At 35.2% G+C, this 12,320-nt stretch overlaps 1 protein-coding gene across 1 annotated transcript in view; it reads left to right on the top strand.

Annotated features, from left to right (window-relative positions):
• LOC117216742 (calexcitin-2) overlaps window positions 1-12,320 on the top strand; it is a 43,505-nt gene that overhangs the window by 14,978 nt on the left and 16,207 nt on the right. The window lies entirely within an intron of this gene.

A 12,320-nucleotide genomic window follows, 5' to 3' on the forward strand; every position in this document is an offset into this window, starting at 1 on the left:
CAGAACCTACTTGATACAGTCCATTTTGGTACAAATGAATAATGATCGGTAGATGTGAAATTTGCAATGGCTTTTCGCGGGTGCCCTGGTTTTATAAGCTTTTACCATAAAAATTGAAAATTCCTTTCTGTGTATTATGTACACTTTTACCATAACGACATCTTTTAACCGGCACTTTATGGGCATTAAGCAACACTTTGCTCATAGCATTTAGATAGATCATCGATAAAATATCGCGGTATATATGCCACAAACATAGACTTATTTTATCGAGATAAAGTGCGTGAAATAAATGGAACAAGGGATGAACGTTTTCCGATTTCTCAATTTTATTATCTCTTTTAACGCAACAACAACGGTTCACGTTGTTAAGAGGGAGAAAGAGAGATCTGAACGGTATCGATGTTTCACACTTCACGGTTTCAGATAGCCAGCGACGGTGAAAAGTTTATACTGCATTAATGACTTGGCGCACATCGTAGTTAAAAATAATTAAACACCACGATCGATAAAGCAAGCCAACGTGTAATAAATGCACGGGCGGCCATCAAAATTCTTGGACCTATTTAAAATGCAGCACAATATCGAGGTTTATCCTAGCCATGGTCCTCGATATACCGGATACGCTTAATTTCGCTAATTAACGACGTATGTACAAGCTGATTAATTTCTCCACGGTGTTATCCGGACTGTCTGGTTTTAAAACAATTATGTCTAATTATGCCGGCAATTATCGTATCGCGTATATACGATGTTTCAACGGCGGACGTTTTATTCGATTACTCGGATTTGTTTTCGATTCTTTGGAAAATGTGAGAATTTCTTGTAACATCTGCTTCACGATAAGAGAATAATTTCTTTCCTAACGAATAATTTCTAAAAAAAGGTATTTTCCCAAAACGGAGTTAAAAATGTAAATATACCTCGTAGACTGTTAAACAAATATAAGGGAGGCGACTAAATCAGGATAAAATTATGCCATTCCGCTTTAAACGAAGTCATGGTTTAATGAAACTGTTCAAGCCCTAAGGTGGAAAACAATAATTGTAGCCGAATCGCATTCAACCATTAAACGTAATTACCCTTGCTGTTTTTTTCGTATAAAGTGGAAGTTTCAATAGCATTTTAGAAGTTTAACCGAGATAACAGTTGTATCAACAGGTTTCCGCGTTGCATTCAGCACTTTCGTCTCCCGTACCTATGTTGTATCATGTAAATGGCGAGCAGTTTAAATCATTCTGATTTTAATATAATACAACACGAAGATAAATTGGAAAAGGTTCTTAAATCGTATAAAAAAGTATGAATAGTTAATATTTTATACAGCTACATATAAGAGTTTGTAGTACATTACTTTTGAAGGTATTAAGCGTTCCCAATACCTAATGCCAGGAAAATGTGACCAAGCATCATCGTACATAAATCATGTCTACGTTTTACGAACATAAAGAAAGTGTTGTAGGAGTATCTATAAAATTTTTGTGAGGCATTTTAGGAGGCGTGTTTGCAAAAGCCATTTTCATCTGTTGAGTTCTCCCAACGTATTACATCATATATTTTGGCCGTATATTTTATAGTTATTTTACGTGTCGTTTTATCCTTTTATTATTCGTTATGAAAGTTTAGCGAAAATAACTAGGCTATGGAACGCAGAAGCCAATGAATTCGGGTAAACAAGCATAAACAAATTTTCATCAACTTGCTATCGCTTGGCCGCAATGTAACAGCGTCTGCTCTTTATTGATTTGAATATGAAACGTTTAATTCTAAATATTTGACTTGCTTCGACGATTTTACTTGTTTGCCAATAAAAACAAAAGCGAAATAAAATACTTTGGATTAAAGGAAAATAAATTGGGTTTTTTTATAATTAGAGGTTTCAGAATTTCCATAAAGTGACGGAATAAATACGATCTTCGCGTATAACACAACTTTTCTGCGTTATATCTGTCAATTCCATTTGTGAATTATTAAGCAAAACAAAATTATTGCGAGGAAGATGAAATATTGCGAAAAAATTACTTTTCTTTAATATAATCTATTTTTCACCGAGCACACAACCCAACTATACTGCAGCCCGTGTTTTTCTTTTAAATGGAATTATGAGAGGAATCAATTTTGTTTATTTTTCGTTATATAACGTAAAAGTATAAAAGTACGTTTATTACACGCATGTTCCAGTTTATTAAAATCGTGAAGTGAAATCAGCATGGTTTGAAAGCACACACTGAGAATTCTTGGAAAAATATAAAGCTTACCACGGGGAAACGCAATTATATATCATTGATTTAAGAATATATTAAATATATTAAACTTTGTCACACACGTTCTACTTTGCATTACATTTACTCTACATTTACATTGCATTTGAATTGAAAGGTAATATCCTGTTCTATTTTCATGATTTTTGGGATTCATATACCAAATGCAGTTATGCATGAAATAATTTCGCCTCTATGCAAAATTGGAAACCAGTGCGTCACAAATGCTTCAGGCTAGAATTTCGAAAGAGACATTTTAATTTTATCGACATGTCAATTTTTATAAGCCTGATATTTTTTGCCACGCTCGTCCCATTATTTTATATTCTTGAAAATTCACTCTTATAACCGGTAGTAGAATATAATAATTTCTCATATTGAAAATCTTAAGGATAAAATTTTTTATAAAAATAATTACGACTAAAAATACACGTGACGACCCCCTGGAAAAAGCTCTGCGACCCCTTTGGGGATCGTGACTCTCAGGTTGCGAATCCAGGTTATATGGAAACCAATCTTTCTATACACATTCCTTTCATCGTTTATGGTATTTGCTCGTATAAATTTTTTCAATAAAAATGTAACCGCCACAGCTTTCAATGAAATACTATGAATATTATAAAACACGTATCGCTTTGATAACATAAAGGTCGTCTCGTTAAAATGTCGAATATTACAAATAATTAAGTTAATTACTTTAAGGCGATAAAAGTATTTGCAGTATCGTAGCATCTACCTTTTGAAAGGCTAATAGACGAATTCAGCATAGAATTTGTATGAAAATCTTGGGACCTTCGAATATAGATATTCGAAGATGGAATATTATGTCAAAGTAATGGCCAGAGTGGGAATAGAGGCCGCGAATTCCGCGAGTACTTTAAATTCCTTCGATATATAACATTTTCGCTTTCGACAAAATTTGCTCCTCTAATCAATTTAACGAAATTTTCACGAAGTTGTAGGGGCGAAGTTAAAGTTTTTAATTTTCGTAAAATTGTAAACGGAGTTAGAGACCACGATCATCCGTTAACACGTTATCTTTGTTAAAATGTTAAAATTCAATTCGAACAGCTAAACGGCGGTTCATTTAAATATATAATTAAATTTGACTGACCTTTACCGAACATTTTTTTCAAAGATCGCTTTGTAATCTCTCTTTCGCGCAACGCTGAACTTTGTATTCTGTTCATCCTTAAAAATTAACTTCTTTTACAATTTCTTTTTACGTCGGTCATTCTACATCGTAAAAAGACGAATATTCGTCTGAACGAGCATCAAACATGGCGTTGCTCTCCTTTAAAAGTAACAAAAGCGACGTGGAAAGTAAGATTCTGGTCGCGTTTCTGAAAGCATCGTTCAATAACAGAGCCAAGGCACAATTGATTGTTATAACAGAGGCTACAGTATAACATTAACTTCGTTAGATGCTGTACAATTGTAATGCAATCTATGTAACTCCTATGTCAAACGATCACGAACATTGAATTGATAATAAGCTCTTAAGCCTGTCTAATATTAGATTAAAAGCAATCGAGAGATGGCGCAACGTGCTTCGTGCATCTTTATTGCACTCTAGCTCCACAATAAAGAGGAAAACGTAGGTTGCAGAATGAATGCAACGTAAAAAGGTATACAAGTGGTATTCTTAATTATTCAATTGATGGTTGCGCTCCGTCTCTCAATTGAAATCTTTGTCCATGAAATGGAAAGTTGTTGCACAATCAAACGGGTATAATTTACATGTACGTATGTACAATCTGTTAGATTATTGTTCATGAACGGAATGTTCGTCGGGGAATTTGTACAACAGAAGATTCAGTTTTATGCATATGCGGTATTGTCATTGGAGCATCTAAAAAACGAGAATAAAAATCGGTAGTTTGCGGCAGTGGTATTCGAAATCACACTGTTGTCCATTTTTAAGCCATGTTGTAGAACTGACCAACATTTTCTCTGTCGTTCTGAGCGTAGAAAAAAATATCGGTCGAATAAAAGCAGTCAATCAAATCGATGAACGTTGCAAACTGCGAACTACAGTGAAATGGAAAAATAAAAGAACCTACGACACGAACACGAGTGACCGATCGTTCTTTCGTATTAATTTCTTTATTACGATGAATATTTCATATCGAAGCTGTACGACAAACATACGCATCTTTATTTTCCGTAATAGACCGATAGGGATGAAAGTTCTATGCAGAAGTTCTAAATCGATCTTCGAGTTTAGCTTTCCTATATGATTATCGACAAATTATTTTGCTACGAACTTTTGACACACTTTTCTGCCTGGGATATTTACAAGGTAAAACAGATTTAAACCGTTCTGACTAAAAATGCTTTCAGTCCTGAATATAGAATGATGTTAATGATTCACACACAAAGGGTGGAAAAGTTAAAAAATATAGTAGACAAATCTGATAACTGATTAGGGGAAGTTACGATTCGAACGAACATTTTTTAAACTTCAAGTTCCATCGGTAGACGCGTACGTATTTTAGAACATTAGGGGTAAACGAACTGTTATTTTTATAAAAAGGAGCGACTTTGAGTAAAAAATTTATGTTTGCGAATCATCCACTCTGTCCACTGATCGCTGTACACGATCAAAACCTTGCATTGTAATTATCTCCTGCAGGAAAACTCCGGAGAGTTAATGGTTCGTGGAAACTAACAGATTTGTTCGAGAACTTACCATTTTAGCATAATCAATCTTAATCTTCGCTTTATCTCTACAAAACAAAAAACCATTCCAATTTTTCCCAGTCTTAATTAAGATATTCTTTGTGCTCCGTCTTTTCAACTTTTCTTTATCAATCGTACTTCGTCACGTTTTAGTATGACTCTTTCAACTTCCAAGATATTCTTCACAAACAATCTTCAATTTCTTCGTCTATCTCCACCTGGTTCTCTCGCGTTTCCCCAAACCAGAGAAATATTTAATTAAAAATCTCCAACTCTAATCAGATCGTTCTTATATCCTTATTATTGTAAATTATTTGAGATGAAGATTCCATCGGGACGGTTTATAATTTTATTGGAATAAAACGGCTTGTTTTTTGGGGGTAGAACCATTCCTACAATAGCGTTTTCGTACACTTCAATTTCTTGTTATTCGCGAAATTAAATAACGTTTAAGAAATTACGATAATTTCTAACACGGGCCCCCCGGCAAAATGATAGCCTTTTTCACACTGGACGGACTAACTGCAAGAACATTTAAAGGCCTCTGTAATTACAGAAGCGAGCCACGGAAGCGAGGAGTTAGAATACCGGCAGAGATTCATCCTTTTTGTCGCGTGAGCGAATTGTTCGGAGGTCGTGGGGAAATTGTACGCTTTGCATCTGACAAGAAGAGATCTCGAGGTATACATAACGACCGCGTTTAAACGAGTTTTAGCACGGCATTAAAGCTTGGAAATAAGAAAGAAAGCTAGTAACGTTTGCTTCTCAAAAACAAACAGTGATCGATTTACGAGACGCTTGTGTTCAAGATTTCGGTAATCTTTATTCTTTCCTCGTATAAACTTCCTCGTGAACGACGTTCCCTTGACGTATATGATCCAGGCGACTCTAAAACTACTAAAATTAACGAACGTGATAGGATGGTGTAAAAGAAAAACATTTTTCTTTTACATGGTACATACCAGTCCATATCGAGTACAAGTATTCTTTTTATTCCGAAAAAAACGATATTTAGCAGCCTGCAACTAGTCGATAATTATTTCATAAAGTGACAGACGAATTATAAGAAACTTGGGATCGTTGTTTTTATTCTGAATCGTGCGAACAAAGTAGCGGTGGACGCCTTAGAGGTTGGAGAAACGCCACAGCGTCCCGGTATTGTGTCGGAGACATGGCCTGGGTCAATGAAGGTACAAAGGACAAGGCAGTTACTCTTTGAAGGTTGCCGACTAATTTAACGGTCGAACCTCGTTGAGATATACCTCGATCGATCATTAGGTGCAGAGACCGCCGTTTGTTGCGAGAGTCGTGGTTCGTTTGTGCAACAATGCACAATGTAGACCAACGTTCTGACCATTCCTGGTCAGCAGACGTTACAGCATAGTTTCAATTGCTTAGAAATCCTCCCTGGGATTTCAATGCACAACGGAAGCTTAGAAACTTGTTCCCGTTAGGATACCATCCCGAGCAAGACACCCGTGACAGCGCCAATAATTAATTTCGAGCGTTGCGTTCGAACAATGACACTTCCGCTTTGCCAAAGAACTTTCGATGCTGCCAATAAAACATGTCTCGCGTCGTTGCCTCTGGTTGTAGGTAGAGATTCGCATGTCTCATTTTTGCTGCGAGATAGAGTATGTACTGTTCGTTGAGTATTTTCGAGATAATTTTTTCTTTTTAACAGAGAACAGATGGTTTTGCAAAAGATGGAAAGATGAAGAGACTCGTCACTTTTGTATCGAATGATAAATGATAGAAATTTCTTCGAATAAAACTCGCCAAACTGGAACCGAGAATCGAAACGATCCGCGTAGAATTTTCCGCTGCCACTTTAAAATTTTAAATCTCCAAACGATGGAAACGTTAAATGTAATATACATTTCATGCAAATCAAACGTATGGTTATAATTCCGGGAAATTCGAAACTCTAGGCTTTTGTGCTCAACTTTTAACTAGGTACTTAACCAAAGCGTTTCTGTTTAGAAATTTCACAGAAATTTTACGGTTCCTCGCCTTTATTTCCTTCGTAACGCTAGCTAATTCGCCTGTGTCATGGCTCTGCGAATCGTGATTAATGGCGCTGACTGCTTTATCTCCATAATCGCGATTAGCATAATTATCTGCGCGGCAGAATGTTCACGCGCTAGATTTTCGTGCAAATCTGATCGACCAACTATGTCAGTCACGTGCATAGCATCTGTATCTTGGATATGTTCTTGCCCCGTCATCGGTAAATGACTTAGAATGTTCGTTATCTTGTAGCTCTCTTTCAGAATAATAATCGATAAGGAAGTAGAATGTCTAGATAAGTGATTAGTGCAAAATTAAAATGAAGATGAGGGAATGATGGAAGAGCGTGTACTTCTTTAGAATTAGGTTTAGCATAATTCCTATTTGTATCGTTTAGGACCGTGACAAGGCTCGTTTCATAGTCAGTCGGTTAAAGTATTTTTGGGATATGATACGTAATACCATAGACAAAGGATATCGTATGAATGTTGGTTCACAAACTAATCTCATTCGGGTAAAAGCCATAGCAATGCTCTATTGTGTAAATGATTTTATTCATTCCTATTATTTGAAACAAAATACTATTGTAACTGGTAAAATAACATTTCTATCGTACCTGTATTTTCGTAAAGTATCGTATCTTGAAATTAGATTTAATCGTATTATTCTTACGTAGCATGTTTCGTTTCGATTATTTGTAATTCTTATTTGTTTGTAAATCGACGTTGTTAAAAGCTTGCCGTCTCTATAGGAACAGTATTGATTTTATTTTGCGTTAATAAATATTCGATGTATCATATACTGTAATTACCATTTTTTTGATAGAGTTTTAAGAAAATAACTTTGAGGGGAATTTTTTAGCGATACCTACCAACAAATTCTCACAACTAGTGAATTTTCGTACATCCATGATGCTTAAATCAGAAGTAAACAAGGTTAAAAAGGCTTCTATCGTTATTTTAGAAATCGAGGGCTTACACTTCCTTTAAACTGTATTTGACAGCGTTGAGGAGAAAAATGCGGTAAAGTGCTTGAGCTGCGAGATATTAAACATTTCTGTCTAACAGAGATTTCCAGAAAAGTTATATAAATGCTTTAGGTAAGAGCAAACTGGCTCTCAAAAATAGCTTCTTTGAACTAAGCCTTTGTTTGAATTATACCCGGGACTGGGTTTGACAGAACTGATTTGTGACCTCCTATGTTTAGGATCTTTTTATTCGTATTTAAAAATGTACCGTCTAAGGAGTACTTTTTATTATCATGTTTTAAATATAACAAAGTAGCATCGTACGATAAAAAGTTATAATAATCTCAAACGATTAACAAAATGTCCCCGAAACTGAATAAATACTTGGAACATTTAGCCTTTTACTTCTTTCGAATATTTTTATTTTAGAATATTCGATTGAGCACATTTTTTATGTTCAAGATATTTTTTCCTTTGAACATCCAAATCGTTTGAACACTGGTTTACAATGTGATCATCAGGGATAAAATCGAAATATTTTACAGTAAGGATTATTTACCATTCGCATCATTTGGCAATTCAATACCAGAGAAGTAAGCATTTAAATTTAGCCCAGAATCAACCTATTGATTTTTACTTTTTGTGTTGTAAAGTTGTTTATATTATGCGGATGTAACAATATAGTCCATAAAGTTATTGACATTTTATTATTTCACCTCAACAATTGCATATCGTTTTTCGTTTAATCGTTCACTGTTCAAATAACAACGACCATCGGTCAAATAAAGAAGGTATAAAATATACGCGCGATTGGAATTTACTGGAATTCGAATAATCGCCAGTGATGCTTCGGCGTTGCATTTCAAGCTTTCTAATATTTTTACCAATTTTTATTGATCGATGGTGTCGTTTGACGCAAGTATGAACAATAATGCAATTTTGCAAACGTGCCATTGAATAAATTACCGGGAAATTGATAGTCAGGAGGGAACGCGTGGATTATGTGCCGCAATGGATTTTCCGCCCCTCAGAGGGAATTTTATTCTTTTCAATCCTTACTGAAATCCACGTGAATATTCTTGGATCATGATTGCTTTGAAATTTAAATAACATTAAGAGCTCTATCTATGAAAACATCTTTTTTCTCGCGCATGGTTCACCAATAAATCGAACGCGTAGAATAGAATCTTTTTCGTGTTCAACTTCCCTTTTGAGGAAATCGATTTTAAACATAGAAACGCGCGCACTCTGTCAGAATTCAGTGGATTTTGCCACAGCTGTCTACCATGCAAAGGAAACAGCTTGCAAGTAGCAAAGAGTGCCATATATCTTCTCTTTTTTTTTTTTTTTTTTTTTGAGAAGCTACCAAGGTATACAAATTTGTTCTTTATATAAAAAAAATAAAATTGTTAAATTCTATTAATCGTAACATGGTTCGATAAGTTTACAATCACCGTGGCAAACGGGAGTGTGCACCAACCGATAAGATTGATGAAAGAATACAGTGGAACTGAATGCACAAATCTGCTTCATTAAGAAGGTATCAGGTCCGTGGAAGTTCCATTTTTCCAATATTTTCAAAAGGTAGCACCCGCTAAGTGATAATATCTACGTATTCAGCGTGGAGGGAGGAACGAAAGAAAATTAGAAAATTGGAAAACTATAGAATTAAAAGCGACGCAACGAACGTGTCACCTCAGCGGCGTGCAAACTTTATAAGAGTAGTTCGATGAAATTTGATACGGTTGTTCAATCAAGTTTAGCTTCGCGATGAAAGCGAGCTTATTCTTTTCTAGCGGGAAAGCGAAAGCTTCGCTTATATTTCTTTATAAAACGAATATTATACTATTTATTACCATCCTATATGTAATAAAGGATGATATAACGTAAGAACTGCGCATGCAAATGCGAATATAAACGATCAAACGAAGGAAACAATTGCATTCTCTGTTTTGTGAACAATATCGATATTAGTAAATTCCATCGGAACACGAGATCGAATACGATGGCCGTAAGGTGCGAAACTTTTCTACGATTTGAATGAATAATTAAATCGATCTGCGTGCCAACGGATCTTTGGCGGTGCTATCACGCAAGTTTTCGGAAAGTTAGATTGCAAGCTTTAAATTGAAAGTGTATCGGTTGCAGAGCGACGAAGACGAAACGCAATCGGCCGAAATAATTAAATAAGGCGGTCGTTCTTCACTCGTACTTGGTGCGCGCAACGAAACTCCGTTGTAGCGCCGACTGGTTAATTTCTGGATAATTAATTTCTTCCAGCGACGACAACGAGTTCGAAACGCGTTTCGCTAATTAGTATCTTGCTTTAGACTTTCTCGATTATCGTTTGTAAATCAACAGTTTTCTCGAGCCTGTAACTGATCAATCAGCCGGGCCGTGTAATTTACCTTCTCTTCCCAGGAGCGTGTCTCGTAAAGTTAAATTTTGTAACTTTGTTACTGTCTTGTTTAAAAGTTGGGAAGCTAATCTCTAGTCAAACCTTCTCGTTGAAGCATTATTTTGTCGTTAAATTGTAAAGTAGTAGTGTTTCGTAACAGGTTTAAAATAAGATAATGTCCCTCTCATTTCCGATCATAATGCTGTCTTTTTATATCTTGAGTAGAAAATAAACTTACATTTCTAACCCTCGATAAGTATCGTTGAGTCATAAACGACCGCTATGGTTCATTTTATTTAAATTTGTATTTTTCGCTTTGGACGACAAAGATCATTGATAGTCATCGTTATATAGAGTATAAAATACAAGCTAAAATTAGGTATCCTATAATGTAGTAACGTTTAATTGAACCTATCAGGTGGTCGCTAATAACGCAAGCTAGAGTTAAGGTAGATTTTTAGGATTACAGTTGTGTGTGTTTTTTTTTTTTTTATTTAATTCGTCTCATTCACAATTTGTCCAATTTGGACATTTGGTAGAATTTTTTTAACCGTTTGATTATCATGTGGGTGGCTACTACCAGCGGGATACCATCTTCGTGTTAGAAAATCGGTTGTGAGTGACGTATAAGTGAAATATACTTTCCAGTAGCAAAGCATTAATTTTTATTTAACACGTTAGCGATGTAAAATCTTAAAAATCACTTGTTACTGAGATACGAGTGATTGCCTTGCACTTTATTTAACGTTACATTGTTATTTTAGCTCATTCAGAAGTAACATGCTGGGCTGTTATCAACCTCTGTGGTAAGATCCCGGCATAAATTTTCTTTATCAGATGACCTCGTAAAACAGAAATCTAAGGCCATTAAATTAGGTGCCGTTGTCGGGAAATTAAAAGTACTAGCCTGTTCCATCGAACGACCTATAAAAAATGCCACTCTAATATGTATGCTCCTAATCCATAGCACGTAATGAATTCATTTCGTACATTAAGAAAATGTTACGATATAAATGGTCATTAGCGCGTATAGATTATGTAAACGAGGCTTCATCGTGCGAAGAAATGATACTTTCCACCTTAATTAATCACTGTAACTTCATGTAAGAAAACATTTTTCGTAGGTATATCTTCGATATATTTTTTTCATTAAGAATTATCACTCTCTTCTCATTTATATCACCGGTTCCAGTGTTACAGGATGCTTTATATATCACATGTATATTTCAAGACATTTTCTCCACTCAGGATTATAATTTTTCGAGTAAAAATTTTCAGGTAGCTACGCACGTTTACGCTATTTACGAAATTGCTTCTTTCCGGTTTAAGTCCAAATCACTGTTCTTATATTTATGAACACTCTTGCGCGTAACGTAAATATATATTCAAGGGGGGATAGAAATATATATCCTACGTTATTGTTACTCGCGTCGCGTCAAGGGAACCATCATTTTTATATAACTATAAATTTACATTCTTCAGTTTCACTCCTGACGCTTCTCCCAAAGGGCGATATATTTTTACACCATCTGTTTCTCAATGAAGAAATATGATTGAATAAAATCTTTGTTTACCTCTTGATCGGTCGATTTCATGTACGTATTTCCTGTATATTTTACTGTAGGTTATAACCTTGCCCTTGTTAATTTGATGAATATTTATTTACATAGTAATACGTCTTCGCACGTATGGTAATACGTACCTCCTATCAACTATCGAAGTAGTTATGTAACACTAATTCGTCCTACAAAATTCGATCATATATCATCATTAGCCGCGAAAGCGAGGTTTATCTCCTCGGAAGTAACACGAATTACGATACACGTAGCCAAACGTAATAACTTATTTACACAGTATATCGTACTCTTGTAATATTCCTTAATAGACAAATACATAGAAGCAATTAACGTTATACGCAATGATGCAGAAATATTTATAAATAGATGTATACTATCTGTGACATGATCAAAAACATTTACTGGAACAGCGTCTATATCGGGTT

The sequence above is a fragment of the Bombus bifarius genome, unplaced genomic scaffold (assembly GCF_011952205.1).
Source record: "Bombus bifarius isolate JDL3187 unplaced genomic scaffold, Bbif_JDL3187 scf7180000007973, whole genome shotgun sequence".
Lineage (NCBI taxonomy): Eukaryota > Metazoa > Arthropoda > Insecta > Hymenoptera > Apidae > Bombus > Bombus bifarius.